We start from the raw sequence: 20179 nt of genomic DNA on the forward strand, positions 1-20179 counted from the left end.
CCTTTTTTGAACGTTAGCATGTGAGGCAACACTGTGAGGCAACATTGTGAGGCAAAACTGTGAGGCAACATTGTTAGGCAACACTGTGAGGCAACATTGTTAGGCAACACTGTGAGGCAACATTGTGAGGCAACACTCAGGCAAAACTGAGGCAACAGTGTGAGGCAACATTGCAAAGATGGATCAAATTGAGCACGCTGCTGCACGTAGAGAAGCGAATCGCATACCGATGCGTAACCTGCATCTTAATGAAACAGTAGACAATGAAATTGTCGAAGAACTGCTGATGCAGCCCGACAGAGGGCGGCCAGAGCAAGAGAAACGAATGAGCTAACTGAATCACGTAGAGCATCTAATGCTGCACGACAATGAGCCACACGCAATGCACAAAGTGATACACATATTTCACAAAAAAGAGAACAAATAGAATACGTGTCCAAAATGCAAGAGCCACTCGACGACAGCAAGTTACATTTGCTGCTAGAGGACTTCTCAATCAAATTGATGAGACACGTATTGAAGAGCACTATGCTGGTGAACTAACATTTCGATGTCACTTCTGCCAATCTAAAAATTTCAAAGACAAAATGGCGCAGGACAAAACATTCCCTTCCTGCTGCAAGAGAGGGCGCATCCAATTATGTCCCATTCATATGGATGATCAATTAGTCTAGTTGATGATAGGAGAGCATCAGCACTCCAATAACTTTATGGCTAATAAAAGGCAATATAATAGCTCGCTTGCTTTGGCATCAATGGGAGCACAAGTAGCGCCACCTCCTTGGCATGGTCCATACTGTTTTCGAATTCATGGACAAATTTACCACAGAACTGCCCCATTGCATCCCGCTGTGGGTAGTACTCCCAAGTTTGCCCAGATTTATATCTTGGACAGTGAAGAAGCAATAAGTACAAGAAGTCAAGGAAATAAAAAGTGCCTCCCAGCACTGCTATCATCTCTTGGAGAGAAAATGAAAGCAATTAACCCTCTTGCAAGCTCCTTCACAATTATGAGGGAATTTGTAATAGAGGAAGAGAGGATTGCTGAATTAGGAAATCACGATCCACTCGAAATAACAATGCCAATTATAAATGACTACAATGATGACCAGAGGAGCTACAATGCACCAAGGTGCAATGAAGTAGCTATAATTTATCAAAATGCAATAAGTGAACCCCCATTTAATAGGGACATCTGAGTTCACCTCAAAGTGAAAACCAAACTGTTCAAATCAGCTTTCTTCACAGAAAGTGTGATGCAATGACATATCCACTTCTATTCCCATATGGGGACAATGGATGGACAATATATTTGACAATTCCAATTGCCCTAAGTGTGCAACATCAAGGAATTGGTGACATTCATCTACCATCCATACCAGTGGATCAAGATCGACAAGAAAAAATTACCCTGTTGCAGTACTATGCATACAGGCTTGCCATTCGTGACGAGTTCAATCCCCTTTTAAATGCTGGGAAGTTGACACAACAATTTATCGTTGACAGTTACGTCAAAATTGAATCCGACAGGATCGAATATATAAAACAAAATCAAAAGGCATTGCGCTTCAACAGTTATGCCGGCGTTATGGTTCACATCCATAATGCTGCTTTACACCAAGGGCTAAAAGCTGGGACACCAGTAATTTTACCGTCCAATTTCATTGGAAGCCCAAGAGCTATGCAACAAAATTACCAAGACGTCATGACAATTGTTCGAAAATTCGGAAAGCCAGATCTTTTTGTTACGATGACCTGTAACCCAAAGTGGAAAGAAATTACTGAAATCATAGAACCATGGCAAAGTCCAGAGTTCAGGCCAGATTTGGTTGCACGGTTATTTAAAATCAAACTCCAAGCAGTGCTTAACGAGATTTTGAAAAAACACATTTTTGGCCGTGTAGTTGCTTATGTGCAAGTAATAGAATTTCAAAAGCGTGAACTACCACACGCTCACATGCTCTTAATCCTCGGAGAGGAAGATAAACCGAGGGACAAAGAAATAATTAACAAATCGGTCTCTGATGAAATCCCAAATGAAACAGCAAATCCAAAACTGCATGAGGCAGTGATGAAGCACATGATTCATGGCCCATGTGGTGAAGATCAACCTGGTGCTATATGCATGACAGATGGTCAATGCGCAAAAAAATTCCCAAAGTAATTTAATACAGAGACAAACCCCAATGTTGATGGTTACCCACAGTACCGTTGACGCAATACTGGGAAAACCAGACGAGGAACGCGAGAAATCGACAATAGATGGGTAGTTCCATACAATCCCTATTTATTACTCAAATACAACTGCCATATCAATGTTGAGATATGTACTTCAATAAAAAGTGTTAAATATCTTTTCAAATATGTATACAAAAGGACATGACTGTACCAATATCAAGTTTGATACATTAAAATGGAATATAAGCGGTATATAAGCACCCCTGAGGGTATGTGGAGAATCAGAAAAAATAAAATGCATGATGCTTCACATACCATTAAAAGGCTTGCTGTTCACCTTGAAAACATGCAGCAAGTGTTTTTTGAAGATGGTAATGTGGATATAGTTATTTCGGACTCAATAACCTCTACTCTGCAAGCTTATTTTGAGCTAAACAGAGTTGACGCTTCTGCCCGTCAGTATTTGTACAGTGAAATCCCTAAACACTATGTCTTGGATAGAAAAGCTGTACCAGAAGGATTGAAAAAACTACGGGCTCAATTTGGGAAAACAATTGCCCGAATGTATACAGTCTCTTTAACAGATGGTGAGCTGTATTACCAAAGACACCTTTTACTTCACGTAAGAGGAGCAAAGTCTTATGCTGACTTAAAGACTGTCAATGGAGTCGTACATGACACGTATAAAAATGCGTGCATTGATCTTCATGTTTTGGAAGATGATTTCCAATGTGAAGCTGGTATAACAGATGCAATCGCTTTCCAAATGCCCTACCAACTTCGCAAATTATTTGCTATACTTTGTGTATATAGTGAACCAGCTAAACCATGGGCATGATGGGAAAAATATAAAACCGAATTTATGGAGGATTACACCAGGCGGTATACTCCAGAAATTGCTGAGCAACTGGCTCTTCGTCATATTAATGAAGTGCTCTTAAGCAATAAAAAGTCCTGTGCTGACTACGGATTGCCAACTCCAGTAAATGTTCCAGATGAAATACTGGACCAACTGAATTATGCTGTAATAAAGCAGGAGGCTGAGCTATTGAAAGCTATGCGTAATGAAGCTCAGAAATCAGCTTTAGGTGCTCAGCAGTCAATGCTGCATCACAGCCAGATGACACTAGCTCACACTGTTTTTTTCTGGATGGCCCAGGAGGCAGTGGGAAGACATTTTTGTACAACTGCTTGCACAAGACACTACAAGCAGAAAAGAAGTCTATTTGCTCAGTAGCCTCCACTGGATTGGCGGCTACATTACTACAAAAGGGTAGCACCTACCATTCCAAGTTTGGCCTTGGAATTACAACAAATGAGACCACAGTGTCAAAAATTAAGCCAACCTCACTTCAAGCAAAGGAGCTTAGGGAGTCATCTGTCGTTATTTGGGACGAAGTAACAATGACTCCCTGTTTTAATATGAACGCTGTGGATAATTTGTTCCAAGAAATATGTGGAAAAAAAAGACCATTTGGTGGAAAAGTTTTCATAAACGGTGGTGACTTTCGACAAACCCTACCAGTAGTGGAAGGTGGAAAAAGTGCCCAAATTGTACAGTCCACCATTAAATACTCAAAATCCTGGAATCAGTTTTCATGGTTCCAGCTACAACAGAATATGAGAACGTCTCAGGAAGAAGTTGAGTACAACTCATGGTTACTGAAACTTGGCAATGGAGGGTTGTCAAATGTATATGGTCTACCAGAAGACACAATTGAAATCCCGAATTCTTTTATTGAAGAGGGTGATTTAATTACAGCTATTTTTGGCAAGTCAATTGAGATTACCGATGCAATGGTAGAAGCGATTGCCAATAAAGCAATTCTTACGCCATTGAATGATGACGTTCAGGTCTTGAACGACAAAATTCTTAGTCAAGTTCAAGGTGAACACTCAACATATCGCTCCGTCGACACAATTGCGGAAGAGAATCGTGTAATTCTCACAGATTACCCTGTAGAGTTTCTTAACTCTTTGAATCCCACTGGGATGCCTCCTCATGAACTAAAGCTGAAACCAGGAGCTGTAATTATGCTCCTGCGTAATCTTAACAGAAAGCATGGCCTTTGTAATGGCACAAGGCTTTATGTGAAAAGCTTAAAAGCAAACGTTATTCATGCCGTTGCTTTAAATGGAAAAGTAAAGGGTCAGACAGTTCTTATACCAAGAATTGACCTGATTTCCAAATATAAAATCTTGCCAATCTAGATGCGACGGCATCAGTTTCCTGTCATGTTGGCTTTTACAATGACGATCAATAAATCTCAGGGACAGTCTTTGGATATTGTAGGAATTTATTTACCTCTCCCGGTGTTTTCACACGGGCAGTTATATGTGGCTTTCTCCAGGGGAAGGAAAAGCCAACAAATAAGGGTCAAAATATTTGAGACACAGAAGCAAGGTAAACTTATTCCTAACGTTGACAAATGGTTTACTGTCAACTGTGTGTACAAAGAAGTCTTTTTTAAGCTTTTTAACAATTGTAAAAGCCAAAAAATGTTGTACACAAAAGCGGGACTAACTCCTAGCCGCGGTCTACGGACCAAACATTGGGCATGGGCAGGGCCTTGGGGGCAGATCCCAAGTGCGCTCAACCATGTGAAATAGCTTACGCTCAGGAACATTGAGGAATAGCGCTATCGGATAGCTCTACCCATTCATTTCCTTTAGGAATAGAGCTATGGGATAGTATTAATTACAGAGTTTTTTCATACAAAAGGTATGATAAGGTGCAGGGCGCAGGATTCCGGAGACATAACTGACAACGATGGGAGCAGAGTAGTATTGTAATGAGGACAGAGGGCAGGGATTTCTTCTAGGCAACGAACGCCCGAGAGCCTGGAAGAAATCATTAACATAAGGACAGAATATAACAATTCTCCACAGCAAGACCTTTAATATGAGGCATACAGGTAGGACTAGTACCTATTACCTGTGTGCCCATATTAATAGGTCATATATGTCCCAGGGGATGACAGTTTCCCTTAAATAAAGACTGAGTGAGTACTTAGATGAAATGTCAACTATAGGTAACCAGGAATAGATGTCTGATATCCCATGATCTATGCAGACTATCTACATGCTTCATGAAGTCTAGGTTGTCAACAAGTGTAATTTCACGATAGGAACAGGGCCGCCATCAGGGCATTACTGCCCTTACGAGTGTATGGTGCCCGGTGAGCAGAAACAAAGAGGGGGTCGGACATGGTTCAGTTCCTTGCATTGTGAACAATACTCTTTGTTGTTTTTATATTATGTTTTTCTGATCTCACAAAATGACCTTATTTTCATTGTGTTGATTGGTTTTATGCACTGTCTTTGTTTTGTCTGTTTTGTCTGCTTTCTTTGTTTCTTTTCTCTTTTCTTATTGGCACTGTAATTTTGCACTTTATGTAATTGACCAAAGGATTTAACTAAATGACTCTTATGAAAGTAGATTTAGTTAGCAAAATATTTAGTGGGAATGTGTTATGAAGCTTTTATGTTTTGGGCACTGGCAACTCTCTGGTTATTATTAACCAATGCGTATATTATTATTATTTTTTTATTATAGCGCCATTTATTCCATGGCGCTTTACATGTGAGGAGGGGTATACATAATAAAAACAAGCAAAATAATGTCAAACCATACAAGTCACGACAGGTACAGGAGGACAGAGGACCCTGCCCGTGAGGGCTCACAATCTACAAGTATATGAGGTGATTAAAAGGCATTTAGTGCAGAAATTCAGCATAGTCTATATTTCTATTTACCATATTTCATATTTGCTGCTGAAATTCAAGAAATGCCATATTAGTAAGAGCCCTATCATCTCAAACACATTCACCAACAATAACCAGAACACGGTCAATCCTTTTAATTATAGTTTAAAGTTTTGCAAGTTTTACTTTAAAGTATGTCACCCCCTATACAATAAAATCATAAACAGAAATGACTTTTCTAATAGACTGGCATGTCCAGAAGAGATCCCTTATTAGCAGTCACCTCATTATCATAACAAGCAGGATTACAATGAGAGATGACAGAATCCACCATTCACAGTAGGTAGTGTCACAGCTCACCTCTTCCCCCTTCCTGCACAATGACATCTGCATGTCACTAAACATGAGAACATGAATAGAAATCTCTCCCAATGAAATAGAGTCCCCTATAATGTTTTATGATATATATACACATGTGTATGTGCAATGTCCAAATCCCCAAACAGCCAAGATAGCAGCTTCCATAAATGTACAGGAAACAGAATACAATAATCTGCAATCAGAAATACAGATTATACAAAAGATTATCACAATCTGATTTCAATTAGTTTAAAAAAATGTATAAGACACATTCCCTTAAAGAAAAATAAATAAAAATATACCTAAAAAGATTATTGGATATTTTAAGAAATGGTTAATACGTTAGAGTAGAGTAGGGCCCTGCCAAAAGAGTCTACCTTGTCGTGGTGGCAGGCTTAAAAAATCTGTTGGTCAAAACAAAAGCTGATGGATATATGATATGGTTCCATGGGAACTGTTACTATGTGATTGGTGAGGATGGGGCAGAAGAGTTTTTCCAAGAGTGGGTGGTGGGACTGTGGAAAGTTTGAGGGGTGTAGGGCGGGGCTTGGGTGGAGGCAGAACTGGGGTGAAGCCTGGAAGGAGTCTCAAGGGAGCCCGAAAATGTTGCCATTATGGGGTCCTGAAATGCCTTTTGGCAGCCCTGATCAGGAACATAGTTAGCTAGCTTACATAATATGTGACAATGAAACTATCAAGGTGGTGAGATAGTGTGAAAGAAATGATAATTCCATTGTCTTACCCTTGACCTTAATATCTCTTGGTACATGTATCAGAGATAGAATAACTGTTATTGCTTTGCGATAGTTCCATCTCCCTTCCTCTTTTATTTTCCCTTGTCTCCCCATATTTTTCCTTTTCTATTCCTTCATGTTGTTTAACTCCATTTTGTATAATAATTAGAACATTTTCAATAAAAACAATTTGATCAATAAATAGAATATCTGCTTTGTAAAAGAAAGCTTTTGTAACTCCTTCGTGAACATCATGTACTAAAGAAGAGCCACGTCCAGCTGAAGAATGATGATGGCCTTAATCTGGTCACTTCACAGACATTCTTGATGGTGACCATCAGGAGGTGGCCAGTTGCTGTGATATTTTTTTCACATGCCGAATTAGTATGAGAAAAAAAATTTCAGATCTGCTCTGCCCCGTGGTATAACATTGGGCCTAGTGCTATCTGATAAGACACCTGATAGTTCTAGGCCATATTATAAGGTTATGTGAACAAACTCATTGTAATAAACTAATTTTCTTTTAATTTGGAACAGCTGTGATCATGTTGGTTTATTATCCAAAACAGGACCCCCCTCTATTTCTGACAGCTGTAGAAGGTCACTTTCACGCCTGCAGTAAACATATTTCCCTTGTGTAATATGATTGTGGGAGAGCTCGAGTGCAGCACTCACCACAGTCATCTGTGTCTCCAGAACCTATGGAATGAATGGTACCCAAATTTACTCACATTCAGCCCTATCTGAGTCGCCCACCAGGGCCTGCGGATACTCAGTACCGGGTCCGGTCACAATTAAAGGGGTGGTCACGGTGGCAGCCACCCGGTTCGTGACCCTGGGCATCCAAGTAAAAGGGGAAATGTCTTTAAAGGGGTTTTGAATAAAGTTTGTGTTCGTGACGCCACCTGTGGTTCTAGGTCAGAGGTGACAGACGCCGCCTAAAGGTGTCCTCTGGGGCGATGGTGCTGCAGCAAAGATGGCTTTGCTTCCCACTTGTGAAGCAGGATCCCCTGAGCTCCCGATGTGTATGGCAAGAATGGTGAATGCCGGCAAATAAATGGAAGACACAGGGTTGCAGTCTTTACCTGGTTTACTGATGTAGACAGCCTCAGTCCAGGGTACCGGCAACAGGTGGTGATTGCGTCCAGGCAGCCTGAAAACAATTGGGAATCCCTTTACCAGGTCAGTTTGGAAGCCTTACACTCTGCGCTGCTTTCTAGTCCCTTGCTGCCTGTGGTTGTCTAACAAGGTTCTCTTTCTCTCCTGTCCTGGGACAGTACCAGCACGGTAGGTAACTTGAGCCATTCCCTTGGGGTCTGCGTACAATGTGACTCCGGGCTCCAGTTGTTGCTGTACCTCAGGTGTTATGTGGGCAAGTCCCTTTTAGTTTCCTGCCCTCCAGTTCTGCTGTGGGACTTGTAGTTCCACACAGCCTCAGGCTCCCAGTGCTCAGCTTAGAGGGGCCCAAGTGCAGCCCTCCTCTAGCTCTTAAGTTCTCCTGTGCTCCTTCACTGTCTCTTGTCTGCACCAGACTAACTAACTCCTCCTCCAGACCAGAATGTATATAGGGAAGTTCCCCTTAAACCGGGTTTAGAGCTCCCCCTTTGCAAAACAGAATTTATATAAATACGACTGGTCTTATACCAGGGTGTCCTTGTTTATAAACAACAGTACACGTCATAAACCCCCAACGTAGGGTTGGGCGGGCTACAAGGAGTACATCCTGACCCGGTGTTCAGCCACACCAGATGGTTTTGCTTCAGGTCTGTGAACAAACAAGGCCCTACCCATGATGGCAATGTGGATAGAACCAGGGTGCACCTTGGAGGTGCCAACTATTTACAGTGACAGTTTTTGGGCAATTCACCATCCATTACCCTATTGTCCATCTAAAATTCCCAATAAATATGAGCAAACATTTTTACACAGGTAATATCAATTATTAACATTTCACATTTTTAGTCCCTGTAACGGGCTGGGATCTGACCTCTGGTACTATGGGTTGATCTACGTAGCACCGGCACTGAGGGTGATCTTACCAGATTCACTAGGCTTGCTATCACTGGTGTTATGTGCTCTCTTATGGCTACACTACTGGGAATTTTGGGTAGCACAGGTGTACCTGATCTTCTAGGAGTACTTCTGCTCACTGTGGGCATGACAGATTCACCGATAGCAGTGGGTGGATTCACTGGTTCCACTGCTGGTATGATGTCTGCTGCTTGAGCCCATTGGTGTGAAGTCTCTTCTGTTTCAGGACAATTTTGGGTCACATCCTGTACTGGTATTTCCAACTGGGGAAAAGACAAAACAGGAACCACTATTATTTGGTTTATCTGAGTCCATGACTTGGGAAAGTTTCCAAGAACGGTATGGATTCTATTTTCTTCTTCCGTGGGTTGAGAAGTGCTTGGGTCTTTTTCTCTCTCTTTCAGTTTGTAAGGGCACACTTTAAGATGATCCCTTGATACTGCAGTCGGAGTTTCGCCTCCATCTTTGCTTATGAGACACGCTTTAGTGTTATCAAAGTTTGATGGTAAGATGGTATATGGTTCTGCTTCCCACTGGTCATCAAGTTTGTGCATTCTTCTTTTTCGCTTTAGCACTTGTTCACCTGGTGACAAGGGAATTGCAGGGGCACATTGATTGTAGTTTCTTTCTTGTTTTTGTCTTGCCTGGGACAAGCTTCTTTCCACACATTCTTGTACTTGGCGGTATTTCTGTTGTTGCTCAGTATCCCAATCTGCATCTGGGGAGGTTGCTTCTGGTGTTAGGACTTCCATATCAAGGTCAACAGGTAATTTGCTTTTCTCTCATTAGGTAAGCTGGAGTTCAGTTGATGGAATTCTCCGGGATATGGTTGTACAGCTCTACCATGTCTGGCAACTTCTCTGGCCATAAGTTTCTCTCTTCCAAATACAAGGTTTTCAGTAAGTTGATTACCACCTGATTCATCTTCTCACACATACCGCTCGTCTGTGGATGGTACGGCATTGTTCTTATCGTCTTACATCCGTACAGGTTGCAGAATTCCTGGGACACTTCTGCTTCAAAGGCTGGGCCTTGGTCGGTGAGTACCTTTTCAGGGTATCCGTGTGATCGACAAAAGTGTTGTTGGAAAGCCTTGGCTGCCGTCTTCGCTGTCTGGTCCTTGACAGGCACGACTACCAGGAATCTGGAGCAGTGGTCCACAATGGTCAGAGCATAGACATAGCCTGACCGGCTTGGAGTTAGCTTCACGTGGTCTAAGGCCACCAGTTCAAGTGGCTGTTTGGTGACTATGGGCTGTAGGGGAGTGGTTTACCCCCACATGTGAGGTATCGGTGTACTCAGGAGAAATTGTCCAACAAATTTTAGGATCCATTTTATCCTGTTGCCCATGTGAAAATGAAAAAATTGAGGCTAAAATAATTTTTTTGTGAAAAAAAAGTACTTTTTCATTTTTATGGATCAATTTGTGAAGCACCTGGGGGTTTAAAGTGCTCACTATGCTTCTAGATAAGTTCCTTGGGGGGTCTAGTTTCCAAAATGGGGTCACTTGTGGGGGAGCTCCAATGTTTAGGCACACGGGGGCTCTCCAAACGCGACATGGTGTCCGCTAAAGATTGGAGCCAATTTTTCATTCAAAAAGTCAAATGGCGCTCCTTCCCTTCCGAGCCCTGCCGTGCGCCCAAACAGTGGTTTACCCCCACATATGAGGTATCAGCGTACTAAGGACAAATTGGACAACAACCTTTGTGGTCCAGTTTCTCCTTTTACCCTTGGGAAAATAAAAAAATTGTTGCTAAAAGATCATTTTTGTGACTAAAAAGTTAAATGTTCATTTTTTACTTCCATGTTGCTTCTGCTGCTGTGAAACACCTGAAGGGTTAATAAACTTCTTGAATGTGGTTTTGAGCACCTTGAGGGGTGCAGTTTTTAGAATGGTGTCACTTTTGGGTATTTTCAGCCATATAGAACCCTCAAACTGACTTCAAATGTGAGGTGGTCCCTAAAAAAAATGGTTTTGTAAATTTTGTTGTAAAAATGAGATCACTGGTCAAATTTTAACCCTTATAACTTCCTAGCAAAAAAAAAATGTGTTTCCAAAATTGTGCTGATGTAAAGTAGACATGTGGGAAATGTTATTTATTAACTATTTTGTGTCATATAACTCTCTGGTTTAACAGAATAAAAATTAAAAATGTGAAAATTGCGAAATTTTCAAAATTTTCGCCAAATTTCCATTTTTTTCACGAATAAACTCAGAAATTATCGACCTAAATTTACCACTAACATGAAGCCCAATATGTCACGAAAAAACAATCTCAGAATCGCTAGGATCCGTTGAAGCGTTCCTGAGTTATTACCTCATAAAGGGACACTGGTCAGAATTGCAAAAAATGGCCAGGTCATTAAGGCCAAAATAGGCTGGGTCATGAAGGGGTTAAGAGTGTTGCCCTGCAACCCCCTGCAAAGTGGAACAGGAAGATACGTCTCATGGATGATCGTGTTTCCTGTGTTCCTGCAGCATGCATAGTTTCACCTGGCCCACGTCCTCAGCCCCTGCGTGCACCATCAGCAGCACGTAAACTTTCCTGTCCCTTACCCCACGCCTTGTGTTTTTTTAAAGTAGGTATATAATGTATGTTTGCAAATTTTCTGGTATTAATAGGGAAAAGAAAATATGTAGCCTTGAAAAGGGCTTTTGTTTTTAGCTTACAGCAGCAGTATATCTATGGAAGGACTGTAAGGCAATAAACTCTGCCTATATGCCTCTAATCCAAAACTACTTGAGAATGGCGCTTGAGCACCCGCGATACTCGATCGAGTAATGAGTGTAACCAAGCACCACGATGCTTGATCGAGTATCGAGCAGTGGCAAGCACGCTTGCTCATCACTTTTAGATACACCTCTGGCTCATACTGTATATAAGGGGCTATGTGTGGTCTCATACTATATACAAAGGGCTATGTGAGGGCTCATATTGACTATAGACAGGCTATGTAGGGGCTCATACTCTATATAGAGAGGCTATGTGGATTCTTGCAATATATGTAGAGGGGCTATGTGAGGACTCATACTGAATGTAGGAAGCTAGGTGTGAGCTCTTATAGTATATAGAGGTATAGAGGGGAGCTGTATAGGGGCTCATATGGTATGTAGGGGGTGTCAGCATACTTTATTCTGCTCAATATTAAGTTGTACAATTATTATTAATATAAAATAATAATTGTAATTAATAGGTTACGGTCTCTCATGTAGCCCCTTGGGAAAACTAATAGCCCAACCCTGCTATATAGTAGCATTGGCTATAGTCTCCTCTTCTATTTACTGGCCATCTATCCTACTGTAGCATGTCCACCTCTACATCCAACCATCCATATAATCTAATCTTCTGTAATACTGGGATGTATAGGTTATTATTGTTGATTTATCACTGTTCAAATCAGTAGAAACTACTCCGGAATTACATTGTATAGTAATAATGACATTGTGGTATTTTATAAAAGTTTTAAGATGTCAAGGCGGATAATTAGAGTCCATTTCATTTATATGGCAATGAATTGGTTGCATGGCCTGCTCTGGTCTCTTTAAATAACAACTGCTGCTCCTGCTGATGATGTCACGGAATGTTGTGGTTTCTGGCTCCGCCCCCTGCATTATGACATCACACACATTGTGTAAGGAGCTGCGGAGCCAACATTCCATGTGACAGTTGCAGACGGTGGAGAGAGAGGTAAGTCGGCTCTATGTCGTCTCTTGTGTCCTTCATTCTCTTCTATCATCTATTTCTCATTTATTTGTTATTCATTAAGGAGTCTTTATTCTATATAATATAAGCAGGCCCAAAATATATAGTGAACCCCTCATACTAGGAGATGCCCAAATTTTACAGCATTTCTTCCAATACTACAGAGATATATAGGATGTGACGGGATTTATCTTCAAGTACAGAAATGACAATGATTTACCGATTATCCATCACATTTTATTGGTTTCTGACTTTCTTGCTCATCAGGTCCATAGATTAGTTATAATTGAGAGAATCCCCTCAGCCATAACTGGAACATGACGACTTCTCGATTTTTAGGCCATAAATTGTTATAGAATCATCCAAATCTGGGAGATTAAAGTTATATCCTGTAAAGGGAACACATGTAACATGAAGAAAATTATGTAATTGTCGGATGTTATTGAGACATATAGTAATATACAGTCCAGATCAAAAATATAAATCCAACCAATATTGGGGAATCCTTGTCCAACACCGATGTATATACATATTAGCTCCATATGTAGTAAAGCTATTCAAATATTCCCCCACATTGGTAGGATTCCTATTGTTTGATCTCTAGTATATTATTGGGCAATGTACTTCAATGGAAGTGAGGTTGTTGGATCCGCACCCATTAGCTGCTACTTGTGATGTCACGGAATGTGGTGGTTGTTGGCTCCGCCCACATTAGCTGCTCCTTGTGATGTCTTAGAGTGATGGGATTGTTGATTCCACCCCCATTAGATGCGTCATATGATGTCACGGAATGTTATGGTTGTTGGCTCTGCCCACATTAGTTCTTATTTGTCATTTCATGGAATGGTTTGGGTGTTAGTTTTGTCCCCATAAGCAGGGCCGTATTTGCCACTAGGCACTCGAGGGCACGTGCCTAGGGCGGCGACATTGCTGGGGGCGGCACCTGAGCAAGGTTTTTTTTTTTTTTTTTTGTTTTTTTTTTAGCCCCAAGTCACAAGCGACCGACCGCCCCGCCCCCCCGCCTCCCGCCCCCCGCCCCCCTCCTCCGAGTCCCACCTGCCCTCCTTGAAGACAATACTCACAACTCACTCCGGGCGGATAGGAGGGGGGGGGCGTGGAGAGCAGCTGCACCATCCAGGAAGTGTCTTCTCGCGCTGCAGCTCGGAGGAGGCATGGGGCTAGAGAAGGAGGAGGCTGACGCTCGCATCTTCATGGACGAGTTCAGCCGCTCCTCTGCCCCGATGCTGACGCCGGACCGGGACCCGCACGACTTGAACGGGCACCTGAAGGTGAGTACTGCGCAGATGTAGCAGAGCCGAGCGGTCCCGGTCTGGCTAACTGGCAAACTCCCCACACGCCATCCAAGTCCTGCTCTGGCACCCCTGTGTATGCCAGGGCTGCAGGCATGGTATATACCTGGTCCTACGGGGGAATATATGAGCCATATGCATGGCTCATATTCCACCCCCCCCCCCTGTATGCATGGCTGATGGGCCATCAGGCATCAGCCATGCATACAGGGGGGGGGGTGAATATGAGCCATGCATACAGGGGGGGGTGAATATGAGCCATGCATACAGGGGGGGGGGGTGAATATGAGCCATGCATACAGGGGGGGGTGAATATGGGCCATGCATACAGGGGGGGGGTGAATATGAGCCATGCATACAGGGGGGGGTGAATATGAGCCATGCATACAGGGGGGGGGTAAATATGAGCCATGCATACAGGGGGGGGGGGTGAATATGAGCCATGCATACAGGGGGGGGTGAATATGAGCCATGCATACAGGGGGGGGGTGAATATGGGCCATGCATACAGGGGGGGGTGAATATGAGCCATGCATACAGGGGGGGGGTGAATGAGCCATGCATACAGGGGGGGGTGAATATGAGCCATGCATACAGGGGGGGGTGAATATGAGCCATGCATACAGGGGGGGGGTGAATATGAGCCATGCATACAGGGGGGGGTGAATATGAGCCATGCATACAGGGGGGGGTGAATATGAGCCATGCATACAGGGGGGGGGGTGAATGAGCCATGCATACAGGGGGGGTGAATATGAGCCATGCATACAGGGGTGTGTGTGAATATGAGCCATGCATACAGGGGGGTGTGTGAGCCATGCATACAGGAGGGGGGTCATTATACAGTATCATGGAGAACTGTGTGTGGCCATTATACAGTATGGAGCATCATGTGTGGCCGTTATACAGTATTGAGCATCATGTGGGATCATTATACAGTATGGAGCATCATGTGTGGCCATTATACAGTATGGAGCATCATGTGTGGCCATTATACAGTATGGAGCATCATGTGTGGCCATTATACAGTATGGAGCACTGTGTGGCCATATTTTTTCGTTTATAATTATTGTATATAAAACATTGTGATCAGCAGTGCTAATATGGCTGTAGTTGGGACGTGGATATGGGTGTGACTAGTTGTGAAATGGGTGTGGTCAGAGGCGTGGCCTAAAATTTGCCGCGGCGTGCCTAGCGCGCCGCACACTTTGTGCCTCCTACCCTTCTTCAAAAGTTGGGAGGTATGGTACCACATTTGCCAGATCATGGCAAGTGCCGCAGATACCATAGGGAATGAATGAGGCCGACCGCAGTGTTGCCGTAAGTGATCCATTACGTGGCAGATGCAGAAAAACTGCCCCATCTGCTGCAAAAGGCGACTTTCACATCAGCGATTCTTGCCAAAGTCCCTGCCATTAGTGTCATACTCACCGATGGGGGGGGGGGGGGCAGCACTAAAAGTGCCTAGGGCAGCAGAAACTCTAAATACGGCCCTGCCCATAAGCTACTACTTCTTATGTCACCAAATGTTTTGGTTGTTGGTTTCACCCCCATTAGCTTCTACTTGTGATGTCAATGAATGAGGATGGTAGCTCTTCAGAAGAGAATGGCTCTTGACTGCCTGTTAGCAATTGAAGGGGCACTTGTGCTGTTATAGGTGAGGAATGCTGCTCCTACATTGAAGATGCACATGATTCAATAGAGAAACATGGATAAAGTAAAGGAGCTCCAGCAAAAACCTAGAGATATATCCAAGGACGGATGGAATCCTTTTTTCTGGATGGGGTCTATCAGAGTTGGGTTAAACAATTTACTTTCATTTTATAAAAGCCCATAGTGGTAGTGATAGGACTGATTGTATTCAGCTTGATGGCCTGGAAATTATTAATGTGATGTGATTCTCATTGCAGGAAATTAATTATACATTGGAGCCACTGGAAGACACAGACAGAAGAGGGACACTGTGCATGAACAATTATTGACCCTTTGCAGCCCAATAACTCATCATAATGCACAATTTCATCTGCTTTGGAGGTGGAAATGGGTCCCCTTACCTCTTGGCCTGTGTGCAGTTGCACAAGTTGCACCCATAACATGTCAGCCCCTGTCTGCCCCTGAATGGAACCATAGGAAAGATGACACTACAGCTACAGAGGTGACCGTCTGATAGCCTAGCTCCTAGCTCGACTACCCACCTCTCCTGAAGACCCTTTCAGCTTTTTGAGACTTGGGTGGAGGACTTCATCCCTGAAAATAGGGTTCCACAGCTGCACCCCAACAATTTGAGCAGCACTCTTAGATGAGTAAATAGCCTGAGAGCAGAAGGGGGGTGCATAGGCCCTCACTGTGTCACTGAGGATGATAGCATTCTCCAGGGATTACTCCGGAGTGTTTCTTGTGGTGGGATGCAGGTCTGGACAGCTGTCGTTATCCTATTAGATAGATAAGAATTAATATATGTGTGTTTATGCGTTATAGGGAATCTTTTATCACCCTAGACGTACATGACCTATTAATATGGGCATACAGGAAATATAAATGTTAAGCTAGTCCTACCTGTATGCCTCATATTAATGGTTTTGTTGTGGAGAAATGTTTTATTCTGTCTTTATGCTAATGATCAGCCCAATAACTCATCATAACGCACAATTTCATCTGCTTTGAAGGTGGAAATGGGTCCCCTTACCTCTTGGCCAATGTGCAGTTGCATCAGTTGCACCAATAACATGTCTGCCCCTGTCCATCCCTGAATGGAACCATAGGAAAGATGACACTACAGCTACAGAGGTGACCGTCTGATAGCCTAGCTCGACTATCCACCTCTCCTGAAGACCCTTTCAGCTTTTTGAGACTTGGATGGAGGACATCATCTCTGAATATAGGGTCCCACAGCTGCACCCCAACAGTTTGAGTAGCACTCTTTCCAGGGATTTCTTCAGAGTGTTTCTTGTGGTGGGATGCAGGTCTGGACAGCTGTCGTCATCCTATTAGATAGATAGACATATGCTAATATATGTGTGTTTATGCTTTATAGGGAATCTTTTACCCCCGTAGACGTATATGACCTATTAATATGGGCATACATGTAATAGAAATGTTAAACTAGTCCTACCTATATATAATAGGTACTAGTCCTACCTGTATGCCTCATATTAATGGTATTGTTGTAGAGAAATGTTATATTCTGTCTTTAACAATATACCTAATTTGTACGTGTCCGTGTGTCTGTGCACAATGAGTCATCCACAGCTGAACAGTAACTTAGGTATCCATAGTTACTACCACTAGCTGATAACTGCGTGGGCGTAACCATGGATACCTAAGGAGAGGAGATCTCCCTTGAGGCGAGTTAAGGCATAAGCCTTTTTTGAATGTTAGCCTGTGAGGCAGCACTGTGAGGCAACACTGTGAGGCAACATTGTGAGGCAACATTGTTAGGCAACACTGTGAGGCAACACTGTGGCAACAGTGTGAGGCAACATTGCAAAGATGGATCAAATTGAGCACGCTGCTGCACGTAGAGAAGCGAATCGCATACTGATGCGTAACCTGCATCTTAATGAAACAGAAGACGCACGAAATTGTTGAAGAATTGCTGATGCAGCCAGACAGAGGGCGGCCAGAGCAAGAGAAACTAATGAACTAACTGAATCACGTAGAGCACCTAATGCTGCACGACAATGAGCCACACGCAATGCACAAAGTGATACACATATTTCACAAAAAAGAGAACAAGATAGAATACGTGTCCAAAATGCAAGAGCCACTCAACGACGGCAAGTTACATTTGCTGCTAGAGGACTTCTCAATCAAATTGATGAGACACGTATTGAAGAGCACTATACTGGCGAACTGACATTTCGAAGTCAGTTCTGCCAATCTAAAAATTTCAAAGATAAAATGGCGCAGGACAAAACATTCCCTTCCTGCTGCAAGAGAGGGCGCATCCAATTATGTCCCATTTGTATGGATGATCAATTAGTCTAGTTGATGAAAGGAGAGCATCAGCACTCCAATAACTTTATGGCTAATATAAGGCAATACAATAGCTCGCTTGCTTTGGCATCAATGGGAGCACAAGTAGCGCCACCTCCTTGGCATGGTCCATACTGTTTTCGAATTCATGGACAAATTTACCACAGAACTGCCCCATTGCATCCCGCTGTGGGTAGTACTCCCAAGTTTGCCCAGATTTATATCTTGGACAGTGAAGAAGCAATAAGTACAAGAAGTCAAGGAAATAAAAAGTGCCTCCCAGCACTGCTATCATCTCTTGGAGAGAAAATGAAAGCAATTAACCCATTTGCAAGCGCCTTCACAATTATGAGGGAATTTGAAATAGAGGAAGAGAGGATTGCTGAATTAGAAAATCACGATCCACTCAAAATAACAATGTCAATTATAAATGACTACAATGATGACCAGAGGAGCTACAATGCACCAAGGTGCAATGAAGTAGCTATAATTTATCAAAATGCAATAAGTGAACCCCCATTTAATAGGGACATCTGAGTTCACCTCAAAAGTCAAAACCAAACTGTTCAAATCAGCTTTCTTCACAGAAAGTGTGATGCAATGACATATCCACTTCTATTCCCATATGGGTCTGACAACTCCAATTGCCCTAAGTGTTCAACATCAAGGAATTGGTGACATTCATCTACCATCCATACCAGTGGATCAAGATCGACAAGAAAAAATTACCCTGTTGCAGTACTATTCATACAGGCTTGCCATTCGTGACAAGTTCAATCCCCTTTTAAATGCTCGGAAGTTGACACAACAATTTATCATTGACAGTTACGTCAAAATTGAATCCGACAGGATCGAATATATAAAACAAAATCAAAAGGCATTACGCTTCAACAGTTATGCTGGCGTTATGGATCACATCCATAATGCAGCATTACACCAAGGGCTAAAAGCTGGGACACCAGTAATTTTACTGTCCACTTTCATTGGAAGCCCAAGAGCTATGCAACAAAATTACCAAGACGTCATGACAATTGTTCGAAAATTCGGAAATCCAGAACTTTTTGCTGCGATGACCTGTAACCCAAAGTGGAAAGAAATGACTGAAATCTTAGAACCTTGGCAAAGGCCAGAGTTCAGACCAGATTTGGTTGCATGAGTATTTAAAATCAAACTCCAAGCAGTGCTTAACGAGATTTTGAAAAAACACATTTTTGGCCGTGTAGTTGCCTATGTGCATGTAATAGAATTTCAAAAGTGTGAACTACCACACGCTCACATGCTCTTAATCCTCGGAGAGGAAGATAATCCGAGGGACAAAGAAACAATTGACAAATTGGTCTCTGATGAAATCCAAAATGAGACAGCAAATCCAAAACTGCATGAGGCAGTGATGAAGCACATGATTCATGGCCCATGTGGTGAAGATCAATCTGGTGCTATATGTATGACAGATGCTCAATGCGCCAAAAAATTCCCAAAGTAATTTAATGCAGAGACAAACCCCAATGTTGATGGTTACCCACAGTACCGTCGACGCAATACTGGGAAAACCAGACGAGGAACGCGAGAAATCGACAATAGATGGGTAGTTCCATACAATCCCTATTTATTACTCAAGTACAACTGCCATATCAATGTTGAGATATGTACTTCAATAAAAAGCGTTAAATATCTTTTCAAATATGTATACAAAGGACATGACTGTACCAATATCAAGTTTTATACATTAAACTGGAATATAAGCGGTATATAAGCACCCCTGAGGGTATGTGGAGAATCAGAAAAAATAAAATGCATGATGCTTCACATACCATTAAAAGGCTTGCTGTTCACCTTGAAAACATGCAGCAAGTGTTTTTCGAAGATGGTAATGTGGATATGGTTATTTCGGACTCAATAGCCTCTGCCCTGCAAGCTTATTTTGAACTAAACAGAGTTGGCGCTTCTGCCCGTCAGTATTTGTACAGTGAAATCCCTAAACACTATGTCTTGGACAGAAAAGCTATACCAGAAGGATTGAAAAAACGACGGGCTCAATTTGGGAAAACAATTGCCCGAATGTATACAGTCTCTTTAACAGATGGTGAGCTGTATTACCAAAGACACCTTTTACTTCACGTAAGAGGAGCAAAGTCTTATGCTGACTTAAGGACTGTCAATGGAGTCGTACATGACACGTATA

Source organism: Ranitomeya variabilis, chromosome 1 (assembly GCF_051348905.1).
Source record: "Ranitomeya variabilis isolate aRanVar5 chromosome 1, aRanVar5.hap1, whole genome shotgun sequence".
NCBI lineage: Eukaryota > Metazoa > Chordata > Amphibia > Anura > Dendrobatidae > Ranitomeya > Ranitomeya variabilis.